Genomic DNA, 17717 nt, shown 5'->3' on the forward strand with positions numbered 1-17717 from the left:
ATGTATCACAAGAGAATGGAGACTTGAAGAAATGACCAGATGAGGAACTTTTTTACCTCTCAGACAAAGAAACAATAAATTTGTGAAGAACTGACAAGACAAAGAAGTTTGGACTAGGGGTAGTAAATGGTGAAGAAGTAACTAGAAAGACAAGGGTAGTTTAGCAAGGTTTTTTTTTTTAAGTTCCTCTGGTACTATCTCTGGACTGATAAGAGTCTGTCTCCAGCAAGAGAATTTATTTCCTGCCTTTCTGCATTTACTCTGTCTTTTTTTTAACCTTTTTTATGGAAGTATAGTTGATTTACAATATTGTGTTAGTTTCAGGTATATAGCATGATAATTGAGTATTTTTGAAGATTATACTCCATTATGGGTTATTATAAGATAATGGTTATAATTCCCTGTGCTATACGGTCTATCCTTGTTGCTTATCTATTTTATGTATAGTAGTTCATATCTGTTAATCCCATGCCCCTAATCTTTCCTTTCCTCCTTCCCTCCCCGTTGGTAATCACAAGTTTGTTTTCTATATCTGTGAGACTATTTCTGTTTTGCATATACATTCATTTGTATTATTTTTTAGATTCCACATGTAAGTGATATCATACAGTAGTCCTTCAGCTAAAAATAAGTTTTGTGTCAAAGAGGCAAATTTTGGGGTGACATATTCTGGTTTCCTTTATAACTAAATAACATAGGGGAATTTTATCCAATCTTGTAGGCTGTTAGAACTGAAAAGTTCTGAAATTCAAACTCTTAAAACACATACTTTTTAATTTTACACTCATCAGCCAAACAAAACATAAGAGTATCAAGTCCCATTCTCCACAGTTTTACCTCAAATTATGGAATAACATAGCTTTTAAGGATGTCAGAATTCCTGCCAGCTTGTGTTTCTTCCTATATAGAAAAGCTCTGGATACCGCAGGTGTTCCACCTCAGACTGACTCTTTATTTTACCATCAGCTTGGTCCCCAGTCACTTACTTGTCTCAGAGATGCTATAAATAAGCAAAATTGGCTCTATTCATTTTCTCACTCTTGCTTCTTGAGCTAGTACTGCATATTCCCCTGGCCAGATTCTCTCAGAAATTCTTGCTTTTCTTGAAATAAGAGATGAAGAAAGTTTAATATAGTGTCTCACTCTAGGCAGGATTGAGCAGATAGACTCATTGAAATCTTTATTAGAAGTGCTCCTGTCTTACAAAGAGCCATTGGCTTCCTATTTTTCCAGACTTATTTTCTACTCCCCTTCTCTTCACTCACTAGTGAATCTATCATCCTCTCTCCTTTCTCTTCCAGGAAAAGACAGACTCATTCTTGCTGTAGGGTCTTTGCACTGGCTGTAATCCTATCTGGGAATTTTCCTCCCCAACATGTTTTCATAGGTAACTCTTTTTTGTTATGTTCATCTCTGATAAATATCACCACCCAAGAGAAGTCTTCTTTGACCATGCAGTTACCATATCCCATGTTTTTAGTTTCAACATAGCTAATGACTGCATGAAAAACACCTGATTGTTTTCCTTCTATTAAGTGTCTGTCTCTTCAGCTTGAGTGTAAGTTTGAAGAGAGGTAAAAATGTATATCTCTTGATCAACTTTCTCTGTGCTCTAAAGTGTATCTTGTACACAAGGGGCATCCGGTAAAACGTGTGAGTTGAATGACTGAATGAATAGCTCTTTACCATTAGATTTTTGTTTTACCTCATGCATGAAGTTGTTTAGGTTATGCATGCATATATTGAACATAGGGTCTCAGTTTGTTCCACATTAGAACACTGCAAATACTTTAATTTTACCTTACAATTTTGCCTGACACAGACCTTTGAGATTTGGTATTTTTTTTTTAGCAGGGGACCTTCAGGCTTATTTTTCGCCATATGACATTTTAAGGCCTGATACATCACTGGTTCACTAATATGAGCCAGTTGTATTCTTTTAAGAGAAAGAAAGATAATGATTTACATTGATTATGAGAGGGGACATAAAACACTCAGTGAAACTTTCCAGCATCAGGGAGTTCTTCCAATGACCATTCATGTGGGGGGTAATGGCATTTTACCATTACCCAAGCAATCTTTCAGCATTGGTTGTGTCTCAAAATCAGAAAGAAAAAACAATCCCCTTTATTACCCAAGAACAGGACCTGAGGTTTAAAATAATGTGTAGTCGCAGAACAAATTATACAATGTTTAAAATCTATTCAGGGAGACTCCTTCTGTCACCATCTAAAATCCTTAGAGTTCATGATAAGGATTGAGGATTGCAGAGGGAGGTATTGAGGTAAAAACACTTAGATCCCTTGTCCATCAAGTTTTTACCTAATAGGAGCAAGTATCACAGTAACAGAGAAATAGGATAAAAAATATGCTTTATAAAGGACTAAGAAAATAGCTCATAATTCCTAATTCATGGATCTCTTTGCAGTACTAAATTGAGGAATATACCTTTATTACAGAACCAAATAAACATCTCTTCTTCTCCAAATCTGCATTTTTGGGCCCTTAATTTTATGTTTGCTGAGCAGTCTTGTTAAATTTCTTAGCCAGTCATAAGGGCTATCAAAGTCTGGTCTCATATACTCGTTCATTATTTATTCATTTTTTAAAATGTAGTAACACATTATTGGCTGTCCACTGTGTCCTAGGCACCTAGCAAGGTGATAGTAATAAAATGATGAAAAAAAAATCTGTCTACCTTCTAGAAGCTTACATTCTCCTAGGGGTGGCAACAGAGAGCAAGTAAATAGAAAATAGAAAAGATAATATTGAAGGTACTTAAGTAAGTTCAGCGGGGCTGCAGGATTGTGGGGAAGTGTGTGTCCTGAGTAAGTAAGCCAGATTAACATTCTTTTTTTCACTGGTATTATAATTAAAAAGCTGATAGGAAGAAGTAATATTTTTAGTAAAATTTTATTTTTTTAAAGAGCCATTGGCTTCCTATTTTTCCAGACTTATTTCCACGAATCCTGGAAATGTTTGTAATATATATATAGTAAGAGTTTTTAACACCATCATCTTCCCTGAGTTATTGCCTTATGACTCGATAGGTACACACAATTAGAAATAATTTACAGTAATCTACTAGGAAGAACTGATTTAGTTCATAGAGGGATTCACTTTTTGAGTTCAAAGAAACAAATTATTATTTATGCTTACCTCAGTGGAGGCATCAAGATGTATTATGATCAAATAATCTCTTCTATCTAATGAAATAAATATTTCAGGTAAATAATTAAGAAAAAAAGTCTTTAGGAAATATAGAACTCTTCTCTTTTTTCCCCCAAGAGGGAAAACATTTGTTATAAAATGTTTTGTAGAAAATCTGTTCATTTCCATTTTTCATCTTATTTCAATATTCATTATTAGGTCATGTCTGTAAAAATCAAATTATTTTATTCATCTGAAAAGATTTTGCTAACATGGGAGACTTAAATACATGAGAGTTTTGATTCCTTTCTCTTTTTTTGCCTGCTTTCTCTTTTGGAAACATATGTTGAAATTATTAAAAAAGAAAAAAATTCATTTGTGCATCATTTTAACTATTCAGAAATATAAAATATTTAATTAGCTTTTAAAATACATATATAATAAGGTTATTTTTTCTTTTGATAAGACATAGAGAAATGAAGAAGTTGTGGAACCACTCCTTAAACTAAGTGAAACTATCATGAAGGAAAATTATTCATGCTTAGTCTACCATTAGAGGTAGTTAAAAAAAGCAGATAACAGAAAGTTAAAAGTTAAGTTAAAGTGAGAAAACCGAGATTTTTAACAGCCTATTATCTCATTACATATCTCTTTAATTCCAATACATAATTTAAAAAAAATTATCATACAGTAATTCAAATAACATGGTATTTGGACATTTACCATTAATTAAATGAAATGCACATCTCACTTTTCATTTCAAACTACCATTTTAAAATGCATACTCCAACCTCCAACTGAATTATTTGTTTCTTTCGAAGATACTAGGAGTGTGAAAAATAAGGAAGTTCTAATATAATGAAATCCAAAATATTTTAAATTGGCTTAGAAAAAAATATATTGTGTTATAAATATAGAAACATTTGACACGCAAGTGAAATCAGATTTCACATTATTTTGTTTTCAGTAACAGCACTGCCACTCACAATTTTCAGCACAGAGTTATTCCAAAGTGTTTATTTGCTTTTATTGACAGGCTAACTGTGATCATGTTCACTTCACCCAAAAATCAACCTGTGCTAAGAGAGACCTCTGAAATATTTTCCTGGTCAGAGGTTGAATTTTTAGAACATTAGTACTCAGAGATATTAGAGAAGTAAACCTCTAACTTCAGGTTTTGAAAATATAGTTAATTTTGAAAAATAAGCTCCCTTTGACTTGGGTTATGGTTTTATTAGACATGTCAATGTATATCTCATTGAAACATGGAAACAGTATTTGCATTAATTTAAGATAGTAATTTTGCATCTGCAAATAGTCTGTACGTAATCGAAAGTTCTTGGACACATCTATATGAGGAAGTTTACAAAACTTAGTAATCACTAGGAACAGTTGTTCTTTTTTAGTTATTTGTATGTGCAAATGGGAGAAATGTGAATTATTTTGTTTACAGTATTTTGGTATAAGAATCTATTTTCTGTTGAAACTTATTGCATTCATTATAATATTATTCCTATAGTAGAATCATATGGTTTTATCCAAATCAGCTCACATGGCACTGTACAACTACTTAGGATAACCTATTTGATTTCTGGAGTGAGGGGGAAAAAAGGAGCAGGACAAATTCAGCGCAGATGGCTCGAGATAAATGTAGCAATGTGACAATTTGGGCACAGGTCATATGGGCTAACAAACACTTTGGCCAATTTTCTAGTCCATATCCAGTTTGCAATTGGCATACAGACAAGATATAAAGCTTTTATTGACTGCATCCTTCTCTGATGGCTTTGCATGTGAGCAGAGAAAGACACTGTTGCCTGTGTTGTGATGTGAGGAGCTTTGCTGTATCATTTCTAATGAGAACACAATTGTAGCTGTGGTTCATGACAACAACGTGATGCTTGTATCCGAGAATCAATACTAATTCCTTGAGTCTATTTCTCTGCTATTGAAGATCTACAGGAGTAGAAATAGTGAAAGAGCATGTAGTGCTGGGTAATGTAATAAAGTGCTATTTCCAATGTAACTACTGAAAATGCTTCTCTGATATTCTCAGCTTTTTGACACAACTAGTATCTAATGTGATAAATATGCTTCAAGCCATTAGTTGACAAAGTGTCATGATATCCAGATATTATCAGTAGGAATCTATCAGCACCATGAGAAGCATTAGGTAACTGACTATGGCATGACACTTTGAAACGCAGAATACTCTGTTTTAAAACTAGATTGAAGACTCATTTTCTCTGGTGCTCCTTAGATACTAGTTTGCCTTTTTTTGTGTGCCTCTGAAAAAGAGACACTGGTTAATAAATATTAGTTATGTCTTATGACAAAATTAAGAGATATTTTGCATTATGTGACAGATTCTTCCAAGATTGTGAAATTACAGAGTGTGAATTGCTTATGTTATCTCTATATTAATTTAATTTTAAATAACGTCAAAATTATCTAGTCTTATTGGGCACATGTTTTTTTCTTTTTCTGAACACAGTCTACCTAGAGTGGAAACTTATAGCACAGTTATCTTATTCTGTTTCTTTGCAATATACATTTTTAATAAAGTATAAATAATTTAGAGAAACCCATGACCTTCCAACACTAGCAGGTAGGTCTGGTTCAGTCTCTCCTTGGGTCACTGCTCCTTCCCCTAGGTCCAAATGCGCATACTACTTTTTGTGTGCCCTCCAGCAGTGGAGTTTCTGTTTCCCCCAGCCCTGTCAAAGTCCTGTAATCAAATCCCACTAGCCTTCAAAGTCTGATTCTCTAGACATTCTTCCTCCCGTTGCCGGACCCCCAGGTTGGGAAGCCTGACATGGGGCTCAGAACTTTCACTCCAGTGGTTGGACTTCTGTGGTATAAGTGTTCTGCAGTTTGTGAGTCACCCACCTAGCAGTTATGGGATTTGATTTTACTGTGATTGCGCCCCTCCTACCATCTCATTGTGGCTTCTCCTTTGTCTTCGGATGTGGGGTATCTTTTTTGGTGAGTTCCAGTGTCTTCCTGTCGATGATTGTCCAGCGCTAGTTGTGATTCTGGTGTTCCCACAAGAGGGAGTGAGAGCACGTCTTACTCCGCCATCTTGCTTCCGATTCTGAAGCAGTTCGGAACATCTCTACTTCAAATTCCAGAATTTTTTTTAATAGCTTATGTGTCTTTATCCAGGAAGTCACACCTCATACGTTCTGTATTTATGTCATTACTTATCCTTAATATTCTCCTAAGGTCTTTCAATAGATGAGCTTCCTTTCTGCTAGAAAATACATTAGTGTATTTATTCAGAGGTCCAGTTATGGCTGATAATCTGTTTAGGTGTGTGTGTATGTATGTGTGGGTGTCTTGATTGTTATTATTTTTGTGTTTTACTTTCCTAATCTTTTTTATCAAATATTTAAATGGCTTGATTTTCCTGTTTTAATTCTAAAATGACTTTGTGCAGACCTAAAAAATATTATGTCTGATATTGAGCAAGATAAAAGTATAATTATAATTTGGAAAGAAGTTATAGTTTTCAGTTATTTCTTATATGAAATTTATAGATATTTAGATAGGTTGATAGATCAACTTGTGAATAGATAACCAACTTATGAAAATTTCTAACTAAATTTAATATTGAGTTGATTTTTTTCATCATTTTAAAGGAATAATAACTTACGTTAAAATAATTCTAAATGTGTCTCTTTTGGTCCATATTTATTAGTAATTTATAGTTCAGTTCATTACATCAAGTAAAGTTTTATTACTTTATTCCTGGAATAAACTCTATTGGCTAAAATACATAATTGAACTAACATTTTAGTAATCTATTTTGCTGTTATCTAAATTTTTCCTAGGAGATCAGTCTGTAGTTTTTACCTTTTTGTGTATGTAGTAACCTTGGTATTTTGACACTACTCTTTTTAAAAAATATATTCCTCTGTAATTTCTATTTATTGGAAGTTTGAGATAATTTAGTTAAACTCTAGTTTTAGAACTCTTAAAATTTTGAGTGTGATCATATTATTTGTTCATTTTATTACTTACTTTATCTAATAATTTTTCCTGTTAATTTTTGTAATTTCCAGTATAAGAAAATAATGAGAATTTGGGGTTTATTGGCATTAAGTAGTACATAATATTTTCTTATAATGCTTTGGTTTTTAAAAGTTCTTTTGGATAATAATATTTTTTAATCAATCTTCTTTAATTTTATTGAGGTATAATTCATATACAAAAATCTTGCATATAGTTTATGTATACATTTTGATGAGTTTGGACATATGTACATACCTGTGAAACCATCGCCCCCTCAAGGCACTAAATATATTCATCACCTCTTTGTGTATCTGTGTCCTTGTTAATAGTACTTAACATGAGATCATCCTCATAACATATTTAAGAAAATTTTAGAAATACAAACATCATCATAAATTGTGCTCATACGGTTTCTCATGAGGGAGGATTTTCAGTTTTCTTTATGACCAAAAACATGATCTATTTGCTAAGATGAATATATGCTATTTTAAAATTTAAAAATATATGAAATATATAAAATAATGTGAACATATATATTACATTCCTGGCCAAATAACACAATATCTTAAGGAAAAAATGAATTACTTCAATATAAGGAAAATATTATTATGATTCGTAGGTAGATGATATGATTCTTCTCCATAAAACCCTTAAGAAATAAACAAATTAGCATTCTAACAGAATGCTGTTATGTTGCTGGATAGAGCATAACATACAAAAGTCAATAAGTTTTGTATTTACCATGAACCAATTAGAAAATGTAATTTTATTTAAAAAGCTTAGTAGAGTATAGCAACAAATTTTTATAAGGGACATAGACATGCATCTAATAAATGTTATGAAAGTCATACTTAAAAATTGTAAAATGTATTGAGGAAAATTAAGAATTATTTGAGAGATAAAGCATTTATATAAATCATAAGTTGCCATAAAATTTTCAACATACCCAATTAAATCTATAAATTTGACAACTTTAGTAATTATCTTTAAGCTTACCCTTGAAACTTACAAGGTGGTTGAAACATTTAAACAGAATATTAACGGAGCCACGATTAGCAAGAAAGTATTGGGACAGAATGGGAAGGTGCTTGATCTACTAGATATTACACTTTATTATAAAGTTAGATAATCAAAATAATGTGGTATGGCACAGAGATAGAACATGCCAATTAATCAGAATTGAGAGCCTGTGGATTCACGCATTTACAGGAAGTTGATAACTAAAACAAAAGAACAAATAAATCTGGGAAGAAAAGCTTTGTAAAAGCTAGTTCTCTGTATAAGTTTAGAGTCCCCAGCACCCCTCACAGAAGAGCAGTTGAATTGAACACATTTTTGGTATGTCCAAAATTTGGCATGTCCTCATCTAATAAGGCTTATCATTACTGTATACAACATACTTTTGTATCTCTAACTCCAGATTATCAATTTATCATTAGGGCTTTTTATTGACATTACCATAACAAGGCTTGTGCATGAAACATGTCATGTCTTTTGTAACGTGTCCTCAGTTTACACACGATGCTTCAACATTATTTGAGAAATATTTTTCCCCCCATAAAGGAGACATCAGAGAGAATAGTTCAGAGGTCTTTACTATGATATTTAACTTTCTTTCATTCAAGTATATGTGTTTTTGTACTGTACTTACTGTTACACTTTGTGACACCTCTTTCAGAACTTGTCAACAGATCAGCAAGAGTTATCTTTTGGAGAGGCAATAAGAATGGAAGTAATGCTTTCAAAGTTATCCAGATTCAATTTCATATTTTAGCTCCACTTATATTACGACTTACACATACCTCTTGGTGTTTCTGAAGCTCGTTTCTTAAATAGTATATTGGAATAACACTGTCTTGTCATAATGGATTATTTTAAATAAAAAAATAATGTAAAATAAATGAAAACTGTAAACCTTTAAAATGAATAATGTTTTTAAAAATCTCTATGCTAACAGCAAGAAAATGACATCGTTTTGTCTAAAGGTGAATTCTAATATATATGTTTACTTAGCCAATAATTCTCTATAGTTAGATTAAGAATAATAAAAATAGAAGTTTTTATTTTATTTTCACTTATTCCTACTTTGATGCACATCCTGTCTTTATGTAGATTTCAACTTCTAACCTCTCTTATCTTCATTCTCTCTAAAGAACTTCTTTTAACATTTCCTGCAAAGCAGGTCTGCTGGTAAGGAATTCTCTCAATTTTTGTTTTGGGAAGTTCATATTTCTCTTTCAGTCTTGAAGCATAATTTTGAAGAGCACATAAATTTAGGTTGTTTTTTTTCCTCAATACTTTAAATATTTCACTCCACTCTTTTCTTGCTTGCATGGTTTTTGAGAAGTCATATGTCATTCTTCTCATTGCTTCTTTATAGATGTCCCCCCTCTGGCTTTTTTCAAGTTTTTTTTTTTCTTTTTTTCACATTTATCCTGCTTGGTGTTCTCTGAGATGCCTGCATGTGGTTTGGTGTAATTAATTTGAGGAAACACTGAGTCATGATTGTTCCAAAGATTTCTTCTGTTCCTTTTTCTCTGTTTTCTTCTGGTGTTCTTATTATGTGCAATTTCACCTTTTGTGGTTGTTCTATAGTTCTTATATATTCTGTTCTTTTCTTTCTTTAGTATGTTTTGTCATTACTTTTCAGTATTGGAAGTTTTTACTGAAATATCCTTAGGCTCAGAAAAATTTTCCTAGTCATTTCTAGTCTATTAATAAAGGCATCAAAGGCATTTTCCCATCAAAGACATTATCATTTATTTTCAGTGTATTTGAACGCTGGCATTTCTTTTTGTTTCTTTCTTAGAATGTCCATTCTGTGTTTATATTACCCATCTGTTCTTGCATGTTGTCTACTTTTTCCATTAAAGTCCTTAGCATATTAATCATATGTTTTGTTTTGTTTTAGTTCTCAGTCTGTTAAACCCACCATTCTTGACACATCTGACTCTGGTTCTGATGTTTGTTCAGTCTCTTCAAACTGTGTTCTTTACCATTCATTACGCCTTGTAATTTTTAGTTGAAAAGCAGGCATACTGAACTGAACCCTAAAAGGGGTTAGGACCTTGACATATGAATTTTAGAAGGATAGAAATTAACCCATAACACTTTTTATTTGTCTTTCTTTTTTCCCTATACTTTCTCATTAGTCCATAAATAACTTTAGAGCATATTGTACTGTTTCCAGGATCTTACTATGGAAGATTTGGAAGGCAGAAGAACCTTCACAATATTTTCTCTACCTATGTGAATGCCTCTCTTACTTTTTCAATTCTCTTACTTTTTCTTTAAATTCCATGGGATTTTATTTATTAACTCTGACCCTTTGATATCTCTACATTTGTTAACTTCATTATTCAAATTGCTGACTTTGCCAAAATGGAATGAGGTTTTAACAATAGTGTAAAATCAATTCTAGTCACACATAGTCACAGTTAGGCAAATAAGGGAACCTCAAATTTCTAGGAATAGTGTCTATTGCTATCAGTTGTTCTTAAACTATGCTCCCTTGTCCATCGAATTGAATCTTCTGTTCACTAAAATATAACAATGGTGATTCCTTTTTCTAAAAACTACAGTAAATATTTCATAAATTACTTATTTCTCACTTTTTGTTAAATCTTGGCAATTATTTCTTAGCAATCAAGTCGAAAAGTATTTATTCATTTTTTTCTTCCTATCACAAGTATTTGATGTCAAGTTGGATCTTTAACATTTGGAATATGTGTATTTTAGAAACATAGCTGATTCTCAATAACACTGTAAATTTGATTAACATATTCACAAGTTAATTAGACTGTACACCAGGAATTAAAATCAAGATACATTTTGATGTCTCCAGACACTTTGAGAGATGCTTGCATCTTCCAAATTTAGTCAAAGGCTTTAGCCTGTGGTTACTTACCATATTTTAATACACTACTAGATGTTGTTTTGTAAATAGATCACATAGCTAACATTTTTACTTATGACTCTCAAGTTTCTTTTGTTTCACGGACACTTTAGTGACCATCTTGAAGATATGGGCAATTTAAAATGGAGCTCTTCCCATAAAAAGAGAAGCTCTGAATGGACAAATCTCAATGTCATTTTAGAGTTACTGACAATGAAAGGGGATATATTGAAGGCTTTTCCCTGCCTTTCAGTAGTGAAGAAAGCTGTAGGTTGGTTTACATCCTGAATGCTTCATTTACAATTCAATTAGTATGAATGCCACTGGAGGCAAATACTGTGAACAGCATTTCTAGATTCATTTATAAAGATGCCTACCAGATAATGCAGGTTCAGTTTCAGGAGTTAGGTTCCTATGGAATTATAGGTAGGCTAGGGAGAATTATAATCCCTTCTGATCATTAAAATGCATGCATGAATTACTTCAAGCCAGTTTATTCATCACTTCTGAAATGCTGACAAAGTGCTTAAGGGTCTACTTCTTCACTAAGGTGAAACAAATCCACTATTCTTTAAGGTTCATGATGATATTGTGCATAGGTAGGTCCATTTTTAAATGCTACTTATTATCTGTAGACAAAACTATGCATTAGTTACTGTGGCTATGCAGCATACTGTTTTGTATGTAATCATGAATTTACATCAGGGAGAGAAAACACACTGCTAAGATGTTAAAGCATTAGATAGCATGCCCTTAATATCACTTTTGCAAATATCATTATTCTGAAGATTGTATCTCTCCCTGAAAATTCTATTCATACTTAAGGCTACCAATTCTTAACCTAAGAGTAGTCACACTTGCAAAACAATAGGTATTGTTTAAAATTTATATATCCAGTTTATTATTTAGTGAAATAATGTATCTACTGATAATAAAAGCATACTGTATTAATACTAGTTTATTTGCATAATGCACTTTCTTGTAGTAGCATATACTGATATAGCACATAGTAAATATTGTAAAATCATTTGGTGGCACAGTTTTAATAGAATCAGAATTCCTCTGAACTTCCCTTGGCCTTTAGTCTGACATTACAAATTATAATCAGTGGAACTTCACTGATTTTCCTGAAATAAATTGTGAAAGTTCTGGAAATTAAGACTTTCAAAAAATATTTCAAAATATATTTTCATATTTTAAATGTATGCTATGAATAGTTGAAAAGTTAAACAGTAGCAAATTAGTTTATTTATCAAAGAACTTTCGTTTTTCAAATTAGAATTGAAGTTGGAATGACTCCAGCAATTTGAAATCTTTCTAATATTCCACACTGAAGCGCTGATCACCTTTAAATGAAGTGCTTATAAAAAACACTAAAGTGCTCTTAGTAATTTTCAAGCAGTATGTACAACATTGCCCAGAATTTGAACTCTTCCAGATTTCATTTCCAATAAATTTTAATTGCTTTGTATAGTGAAGAGTAATTTAAAATTATTGAAGTGCTCCCAGAGTAGAATACCCATAAAATGTAAAGCCTTTCAGTGATTTTCATCAGTATGCACACTTTAGAATAATTTCAACACATAAAATGCTTTGATTTTTAGTTTCCATTGCTTTAATTTGAAAGAATGAAAAATGCCAAATCAAAATAGTATTTATAATCAGTGAAAATTGTAACCAACCTGAATTTCAAAATTGACATTAAACATGGGAAATATAACTATTATTGATAGGGGAAAAAAATTAGCCACCATTATAACGATTATCTATAATACTAATTTAAATACCCTTGTCAGACTAGATTGAATTTATTATTCTAGTATGTTTCTACAATGGACCAGTAGTATACTTCTATTTTATACATTCCATGTGGGTGTGGAAAATTGACGGTGCCTGCTTACAGATCCCTAAAGTGTTTATATTATAATTTGAGAACAATCTCAATTGACCCAAGATTGCAAAGGAGACACAATAATTTAGTTACATTTGAAAATCTTCAAAGAATGACCAGTGAGGGCCATAAAATTACTTCAAAAGGTAAGGAAACAAAAAAATTCCTATTTTGATTCTAACATACATAACATTTTGTTGTTTTTAGCTAAAAAATTAGAATATTACATATATGATGAAATAGAATTCATAGGATTTATAGTACAAACAATTAAGTTAAGAATGATAAAATGCTGGTGTTAAAGGAGGCCAATAAATTACACCCCTCTATTTTTTTTTTTTTTTTGCGGTACGCGGGCCTCTCACTGTTGTGGCTTCTCCCATTGCGGAGCACAGGCTCCGGACACACAGGCTCAGCAGCCATGGCTCACGGGCCCAGCCGCTGCGCAGCATGTGGGATCTTCCCGGACCGGGGCACGAACCCGTGTCCCCTGCATCGGCAGGCGGACTCTCAACCACTGCGCCACCAGGGAAGCCCTACACCCCTCTATTTACCCAAGTTCTGAACTAAATGAGAAACTGGGTCAGAAAAAGAAGTGAAATTAAGTGTGTACCTTATTAATGATTTTCTGTACACAAGGGGGTTTTATAATACTAGATCTGGGAGTTGAATAAAGTTATAAATGTGTTTAAGGGGATGCGAAAAACAATTATTCCTCAGGAACAGGTCCTTTTATAATGAGCCAGAGGGAAAAGCAGAGTATATAGCTTTTGAAAAGCAGAGAATATGGATCTTCAAGCTTGAATAAAAAGAGGAAAGAGATTTTTGTTTTTTATGAGGAATTCTTCTTTTCCAACTAATCAATGAATTAAAATGAACTCATCCTCACATTTTCTGGACAGAATGAAGTTAAGACTGGATAGATGATAAAATATTATACTAATAATAAAACATCAGTAATGGGGTTCAAGCATTCTCCTCTAATATGAGAGAATACATCAATGTAGAACAACCTATGAATATAAACATATCTCAATAAAAATAATAGGCCAATGTAAATTATTGTGTCAATAAATGCTATAAAGGTCAATGAAATATTTGAAGGTAAAATAGATTTATATAAAATAGCTACATTATCATTAATCATGGAAAAAGCAAATTATATAAAATCACATAGAATACAAAAATTTGGAAAGTCTGATAAAATTAATTTAAGTGGCAAAAATTTATCTCTGTAAAAGAAAATAAATCAGAAATTATCAACTAAAATTATCAGAAATTTTAAAAGTATAGTAAATCCACTAAATATTATTATATCAATATATATGTATTTATTTAATTATTATAAATATTATATTTATTTATTTAAATCAATTTATACATACATAAAATTCAGTCTTTTTTTATACCAGTGCTTAGGGAATAAATGGTAAACAGCCATCTGTTTAACAATTGTGACAAATAATAAGAAAACATTTTTTTAAAAGGGGTCTATTAGGTAAATGTGTACCCAAGTCCAACATGATTAAAGAGCTTTGTTTTTTATATATATATTTATATAAATATAGAATAGGTCAAACCTGTATATAAATAAAACCTATATGTGGCTTCTTTATGTGGAACCTAAATAAACTAAACCTGTCAATTAAAAAAAATTAACTTACTGATTATGTGAAATTCTGATTTACATTAAGTAAAGTATCAGGGAGGAGACTTAATAATTTATTTGAAATTTTAATTAATCTTAAAAATGAAAACAAAATTACTCCCTGAAATTCTTGTTGCTCTTTGGCAGTGAAAGCCCTCTATGCTTCATGCATCATTCTAATTGCAACTATAAACTCAACAATTTTTTAATAATGAATTGAAAAAAAAAATACCAAAGAACTTTGGAGAAAGTAAGCAAATTTGTCTTATTTTAAAGGGTGGTCAAAATTTGGAGAAGCAACTGTTATCACTGTGATTTTCACTATTTTTCTTTCCTGCCTGTGCTGTTTTTCCCCCCACTCATAAAGTAGTGGACCTTAGATAGCTATCACTCAGGATAGACACTCTGCTGGCTAAAAATACTAGGGAAGGACACTTGGTGAATCAGAGAGGAAAATGAGATTCCAGATAGAGCTGGGTGAAGATTCTCTATTCTGCATACGAACTTGCACAAATCTTAAGCTAATCCCTGAAACATGTATTTCATGATACATACAAACGAACATAAAACACTTAGAGAAAGTTAACTAAGGTTTGGACTACTAGCTGCAAAAGACAAGATAGAACCTATCATTGGCTGAACCTAGCTAGGCTGATTGTCTGCTAAAACAGAAACATCAACATTCTCCAGATGATTATAACAGAATCTGTGTGTGTACAACATGACATTAAATATTCAGAATACCTCACAAACATAACTTGATGTGAAAGGAATTAGAAAAATATGACTGATTCTCAAGGGAAAACGTAATTATGAGATATTAACCCTGAGAAGACCCAGAGTGGAATTATCAGACTTTAATGCAGGTATTTAACTATGTTTCATGAGGTGAAGGAAAACATACTTGACTTGAATGAAAAAATAATAAATATAACTGAGATAAAGGAATGGTACAAAAGAACCAAATGAAAATTTTATAAATTAAAAATACAATATCTGAAATTAAAAATTCCACTAGATAAGCTCAGTAACTATATGAAGATGACAGTGGAAAGAAACACTGAACCTGAAGATAGATCAGTAGAAATTATCCATGAAGAAAAAAATTGAGAATAAAATGAATTTTTGAAAAAGAAAAATAAGAGTCTCAGAAACCTGTGGGGCAATATTAGAAAGTCTAACATATGTGTAATCTGAGTACCAGAAGGGAAGATTGGGACATATTTCAAAAAATAATGTGCAAAAATATCCAAATGCAGTAAATAACGTACATTTACAACTTCAAAAATCTCAGAAAATTTCAAATAAGTTCCAAGAAGATCATGCCAATGTTCATAAAATCAAAGTGTTGAAAAGCAAACAAATAAAAATCTTGAAAATAAGTAGATAAAAATGAAAAATTATACATATGAAGACAATTTGAATGACTGCTCAGAAGCCATGAGACTAGAAAATAGTGGAGTGTCATCTTCAAAGTTCAGATGGTGAAGGGAAAAAATGAAAAGAGAAGAGAAGAAACTAAATGGAAAGAAAAGAAAGAAAAAAGAGGAAAGGAAAGGAAAGGAAAAACATGTCAACTTAGAATTCTATACCCATTGAACATCCTTCAGGAGTGAATGTAAAGTAGATTTTAAGGTGAATAAAAAGCATGAGACCAATGGAGCTGGTCTCCATTTCTCTACAAGAAATGCTAAAGGAAGTTTCTCAAACTGTATGGAGCTTATACTAGATGGAAACTTAGATTCTAAGTTAGTCGACTAAAGGAAGAGATTGTTAGAGACTGGCAGAATGAATATAAAAAGCTGAATATAACTTCTTATTGCCTACAAGGAAGTTACTTTGAACATAACAGAGCTAGGTTACAATTAAATTGAGAGAAAAGATATATCAAACAAAGAGTTATTAGCATATACAATTTGGAGTGGATATATTAAGTTCAGAAAAAAAAAGACTTCAATAAAATGAGTATTACTAGAGACAAAATGTAATACTTCATAGTGATAAAAAGGAAAATTCATCAGAAAAATGACAGTGATCAATTATGTTCCTAATAAAAGAATAGTAAAATATGTGAAGCAAAAACCAACAGAATGAAAAAGGAGAATGAATAGACATTTACACAATTATAGTAAAAGATTGTACACAACTTAGCAATTGATGTAATCACCGGTCAATAATAATAACAATAAATAAATAAAAATAAAGACATATATCTGAACCACACCTTCATTCAATTTGTATTCATAGAACATTACATCCAAAAACTATAGAATACATATTCTTTTCAAGTGCATATGTATATTTACCAAGATAGACCATTCACTGTACCAGAAAACTAGTGTTGATAAATTTAAAGGGATTTAGAATGCATTCTCTAACCACAAAGAAATGTAATTACAAGTCAGTAACAGTAATCTAGGAAAGTCCCCAATATATGGAAACTAAGCAATTTACTTCAAAATGATTCCTTGGTTAAAGGAAATTTCTAAATGCAGACTCCATGAAATTAGGGTTTGGTTTACACTTTGCTTTGTCCCCAGCAAGGAGAACAATGCCTGGCACATAGTAAACATTCAATAATTATTTCCATAAGAAATGTCAGAGAGGAGAGAGAGAAAATGATTAAGTAATCTGTCACTTTATTTTGAGAAATAAAAGTAGAACAGGTTTTCATAAAGGATTCAACAAAGCCTGGCATGTGTTAGGATCTCAACAAACATTGGTCTCTCTTCGGAGAAGACAGACAGGCTTAATGGTTAAGAATATACCTGTGAGGTAATTCCCTGGTGGTCCAGAGGTTAGGACTTGGCACTTTCACTGCTGGGGCCAGGGTTCAATCCCTGATTGGGGAAGTAAGATCCTTCAAGCCGTGTGGCGCAGCCAAAACAACAACAAAACAACTATATATATATATATATATATATATATATATATATATATATATATATATATACACACACACACACACACACACACACACATATACATACATATCTGTGAAAAACAGTACTTACAGTCTTCCAATCAGACTCTGTTACTGACTATATAAACCAGAGCAATTTTCTATAATTACTGATTCCTTAGCTTCAAAATATGAAAAGGTTAAGGAAAATAAAGCA

The sequence above is a fragment of the Stenella coeruleoalba genome (genome assembly GCF_951394435.1).
Source record: "Stenella coeruleoalba genome assembly, chromosome: 3".
In the NCBI taxonomy this organism is placed as follows: domain Eukaryota; kingdom Metazoa; phylum Chordata; class Mammalia; order Artiodactyla; family Delphinidae; genus Stenella; species Stenella coeruleoalba.